The following is a 6,000-nucleotide window of genomic DNA, read 5'->3' as shown; positions in this document are numbered from 1 at the left end:
TAGTGTACATTTTTAAAAGTTACTACCCCATTGTACATGTACTGAGAGTGTACGATTACATTGTTATACTAGACTTTTCTTTAGAAAATGTGAGTAAATGTAAAACTCATTGACTTGATAGCAGCATGGTGCCAGTGGTTGCTAACGTGTCCTGGGTGGTTTCTAGGTTGTGGCTATGATGTTGTACTTTTGATACTAGAACATACAAATAATTTGTTTTAAGGTCTGCTTCCACCAACTAGAACTGAAAAAGCCAGTCAGTGCCTTTGGAAAGAAAACAGTATGATTTTAATCGAGACATGGACAAATTGTTTTAGAAAAGCTACCATTCCCATAGGTATCAAACTTGTTAATATTAACTGTTTTTTTTTTTTTGGGAGGGGGGGGGGGGGGGGGTAGATGATAGATGTTTTGGTTAGTAGACTGTATTTTAAGGGCTTTTTTAAAGATTTTTTATAAAATATGTTTTATATTTAAACCTAAAGCTGTATTATATTTTATATGGAAATTTAAAAATGTAAAAATCTGAATTATCAAAATGATCAAATCTTTGCTGGAAAACCTGTTGTGCATAATCTTCTACATTATATCTGTCATCTGATTGATATAGTTCATTCTTTTTTAGAAAATAAAATGCCTTTTAATATAATTGTAAAAACTTTCACTTTTAGATTGTGGTTCATCTGTCTTTTAGCTGTGAAATCATTAATGATTTTATTAAAGTAAACGTAAGAATAACTTTTATATTGTTTCTAATATTTCAAGATGAACACTTACTTGATTCAAGAAACTTAAATTATGTTAAAATTAGGGATGCACCGAATATTCGGCCACCGAAGATTTTCGGCCGAAAATGGCCCAAAAGAGCATTTTCGGTTTTTGGCCGAAAGACTTTTATCACCGAAACAACACGGCCGAAATGTTGTGATGATGACGCAAACAGAAACCGCGACCTGAACGTGCACCTGCATAGCGCAGACCACGAGCTCCCCGCGACATTCACTTCACACCAGTGAGAACATTCTCTCTCTTCTTATTCCTTTATTCGCAGCACTAAAGCGTCTCCTAACAAAGAGATTGAGACGGACCACGAAGTGAGAACAAAGAAAGGTACAGTCTTATAGAGTCTGTTAGCACACGTCTCACTGAGATCTTTTCGGATCCTCTGCACTTCATCGCGAATGTGCTTGATCCGCGTTATAAAGATCATTACTTGGATGCGGAAATAAGGCAGCGCGCACGAGAAATGATCCAGGCCGCGCTGGATGCGGAGAGCCCGCGTGGAGACGGAGAAGCGCCAAGCGCAGGAGACAGATCAGAGCGCGGAAAAAAGACTCGTCTCTTGGCATTCACCCTCGTTGTCTGATATTTTCAGTGAAATTCTGCAAGAAAGTGCCTCAAATAATAATACATTGGCTATTGTTCTAGTTCTTAGGCTACTATATATGTGACATTTTATTTACAGTAGCCTATATATATATATATATATACACACACACACACACACACACACACACACACATATATATATACATATACATACATAATATCAGACTGTAGCCATATTTCTGCTAGATTTTCTGCTAGATTTCTGCTTTAATTTGATAAAACAAATTATTTATGCCCTGCCCCTATTTAAATACACTCTCTCAAATATTTCTCAAATGTCAGGCAGATGACAAGCTCAACTGCTCAACAGCTAGATGGTTATCTGTCTGAAGTCCCCATCCCCAGAAGTGATAACAGTCTTGCCTACTGGAGAAGTAATGCACTTTCTAGTCCTACAGAGAAAAATTTCAAATGCACTTGACCTAAATGCACTTTGTTTTTATGAGAGAACAGTTCATTTTAAAACCTTTCTGCAGGCCAGTAGGCCTGTACATTATTATTTAATATTCACATGAGTGGGATACATTTTTAGTTTGAATTTTATTTTATACTGTGCATTGTTGCAATGTGCTTAATAAATATTGCATAATTTGTAATTATGTATTTTTATGTTTTTTTATAATTTATGTAATTGTAATTATCTTTGAAACTTTAATATTAATTTATGCAATTGCAATGTCTTAATTTTAGTAAAGTTAGTACATGGTCATAGCAATAAATGCAATGGAATAATTGGCATAATTTCTTTCGGTGTTTCGGTTTCGGCTTCGGCCTTGGTTTTCTCTTTTTCGGTTTTCGGTTTCGGCCAAGAATTTTCATTTCGGTGCATCACTAGTTAAAATGTGAGTATCAAATATGAACCATCAGGCTTTTGAGGAGTGTTTCTTTATTAATCTGTTAATCATTGTGCTGCACCGCATTATGCTTTGCCCCCATAATAAAAGCTACAGAGCTTTGATCATAAAACTAAGCATTTAAATGTAATCTTACTAAGACGTATTATTAGAAGATAAAGAGCGACAACTGATATTTATATGTATTCATGTAAGAACTCTGCCATACTGTTGTAAAGATTTACGTTACAAGCTATCATAACTTCATCTTACTTTTTTGGTCACACAAATGCTATAAGAGCAATAAAAGCCAATTATTATAACAAAAAGATTAGTTTTTTTTTTCAGAAACATTATAGATTTTTTTTTTCTAAAGGTTCAATAAACTGTTCCATTTCAGAGAATTACATTTTTCAGACTGTTGTTTCATATGACAGGCTTTACAGGGTTGGAAAAAGGATCTCCCCTCTCCTAAAAATGACTTGTAAACTCAATCATATGATCAGCTGTGATCAGCTGTGGTCATTTTGATCAGCTTGCCATGAAAAGTGTTTACTGGTGCATTTCAGTCCATCGTAGTGCAACTGAAGCAAACAGTCAACTATGGGAGGCAAGGCACTGTCAAAAGATCTCCAGGATAAAGTTGTGGACAGTCCGGAGAAGGATACAAAAAAATTCAAAGGTTTCATCAATGACTAGAAGCACATTAAATCTGCTATTTACTAAGTGGAACATATTTGGTACAACACGGATTGAATTATTTGGCCTCAACACCAAACAATATGTCTGATGGAAATCCAATATATGGTAGCTCACCATCCAAATAACAGTATTCCTACAGTACAGTAAAGCATGGAGGTGGTAAGATCCAAATTTTACATATCCCAACAGACTAAAGCAAAAAAGGTGGTTCAACAAAATACTGATACAAGGGGGAGATACTTTTTCCAAAGTGATGTTGGTGTTATATCGGATGTTATATTGTAAGTTGCAATGGGTAAATACAACTGGATAAAACAAAAACGGTGTCCGTCTTCATTTCAGGCTGCAAAACAACAAAATGTGATTATTTTAAAGGGGGGTGATTATTTTCTGTACCCACTGTATATTCTGTCTCATTGTTTCTACAGATCAAACTCATTGTAGCGATTGGATTGACTCAGGCCTATACCCCCATCCTTTCACAAACTGCATGTGCGTAATTTAAGGTCAGAATGTCATGGCTGTTGCTATTAGTTACCGAACACGCATGAGGGAACACTTGTTGAAAATCGAAAGAACTTAACAAGGCAAAGGATGTTACGATAGACATCTTTTATATCAAGGTTATCATCCATAACGTGTTTAATCAGGAATAAAACTCTTTGGCTGTTATGTTATGGGTGGAATAGTTTCTTCCACAAGCGTGATGTTTATTTCATGAGAGACAGACATATGAGCGTATGAGAGGAGAGATGAAAGACAGATACAACCCGAATTCCGGAAAAGTTGGGACGTTTTTTAAATTTTGATAAAATGAAAACTAAAGGAATTTCAAATCACATGAGCCAATATTTTATTCACAATAGAACATAGATAACGTAGCAAATGTTTAAACTGAGAAATTTTACACTTTTATCCACTTAATTAGCTCATTTAAAATTTAATGACTGCTACAGGTCTCAAAAAAGTTGGCACGGGGGCAACAAATGGCTAAAAAAGCAAGCAGTTTTGAAAAGATTCAGCTGGGAGAACATCTAGTGATTAATTAAGTTAATTGATATCAGGTCTGTAACATGATTAGCTATAAAAGCTTTGTCTTAGAGAAGCAGAGTCTCTCAGAAGTAAAGATGGGCAGAGGCTCTCCAATCTGTGAAAGACTGCGTAAAAAATTGTGGAAAACTTTAAAAACAATGTTCCTCAACGTCAAATTGCAAAGGCTTTGCAAATCTCATCATCTACAGTGCATAACATCATCAAAAGATTCAGAGAAACTGGAGAAATCTCTGTGCGTAAGGGACAAGGCCGGAGACCTTTATTGGATGCCCGTGGTCTTCGGGCTCTCAGACGACACTGCATCACTCATCGGCATGATTGTGTCAATGACATTACTAAATGGGCCCAGGAATACTTTCAGAAACCACTGTCGGTAAACACAATCCGCCGTGCCATCAGCAGATGCCAACTAAAGCTCTATCATGCAAAAAGGAAGCCATATGTGAACATGGTCCAGAAGCGCCGTCGTGTCCTGTGGGCCAAGGCTCATTTAAAATGGACTATTTCAAAGTGGAATAGTGTTTTATGGTCAGACGAGTCCAAATTTGACATTCTTGTTGGAAATCACGGACGCCGTGTCCTCCGGGCTAAAGAGGAGGGAGACCTTCCAGTATGTTATCAGCGTTCAGTTCAAAAGCCAGCATCTCTGATGGTATGGGGGTGCATAAGTGCATACGGTATGGGCAGCTTGCATGTTTTGGAAGGCTCTGTGAATGCTGAAAGGTATATAAAGGTTTTAGAGCAACATATGCTTCCCTCCAAACAACGTCTATTTCAGGGAAGGCCTTGTTTATTTCAGCAGGACAATGCAAAACCACATACTGCAGCTATAACAACAGCATGGCTTCGTCGTAGAAGAGTCCGGGTGCTAACCTGGCCTGCCTGCAGTCCAGATCTTTCACCTATATTTGGTGCATCATTAAACGAAAAATACGTCAAAGACGACCACGAACTCTTCAGCAGCTGGAAATCTATATAAGGCAAGAATGGGACCAAATTCCAACAGCAAAACTCCAGCAACTCATAGCCACAATGCCCAGACGTCCTCAAACTGTTTTGAAAAGAAAAGGAGATGCTACACCATGGTAAACATGCCCCGTCCCAACTATTTTGAGACCTGTAGCAGAAATCAAAATTGAAATGAGCTCATTTTGTGCATAAAATTGTAAACTTTCTCAGTTTAAACATTTGCTATGTTATCTATGTTCTATTGTGAATAAAATATTGGCTCATGTGATTTGAAAGTCTTTTAGTTTTCATTTTATTAAAATTTAAAAAACGTCCCAACTTTTCCGGAATTCGGGTTGTAGTAGCAGGGGGGCGCAGCAGGCCAGTATGCTGAACGAATAGAAATAAACAGATTGAATCAGAAAAGAGGCAACAAGAAGAAAAGGAGAAAAGCAGATCTCCCAGGACCTCAAGCCTCAAGATGGACAGAAGAAGTGGACAGGGATGAAACGGTGAGGGAGCAATGGATGGAAGAGGAGGCAGCAGCATTGAACACAGCACTCTGTTTGCTCTCTGGTTGTTCCACTAACCTACTTACTGTAAGCTTCTCTCTGTGTTTCATAAGAGCGCTGCCAGAGAATTGCATCACCAAGCTATTCCACACACAGTCGCTCTCTTGTCATCATTGCCATTTAGGATTTTGAAAGATGCACAGATCAAATGCACATGGAGGCACATGTGGATTTGTGATTTTTGTCTCACATATTGGCCTATTATTTGGTGCCCAGGTGCTTAGATTGTGTTGATAGAATGTGGAACACATGTTTTGGTTGTCTGAAATGTTTAAATATCACTATATCTCCTTTGCAACTATTAAGAGTTTGACAATATTTCATTTAAGAAGCTCTAGACTCTAAACTAAAGGGTTAATGCTCCCCTCAACAATAAATGAATAATGAATAATTAGTCTGTTCAAGCCTCCAGCAGGCCTCCAAGGATTACATAACCATCTGCCATTATTATAGGACTGGCTCTTATTTATACCTTTTGGTTGAGGGATTTCTTCTGCCTGGTT

Source organism: Carassius carassius, chromosome 12 (assembly GCF_963082965.1).
Source record: "Carassius carassius chromosome 12, fCarCar2.1, whole genome shotgun sequence".
NCBI lineage: Eukaryota > Metazoa > Chordata > Actinopteri > Cypriniformes > Cyprinidae > Carassius > Carassius carassius.
Note: the sequence above shows the minus strand (reverse complement) of the source record.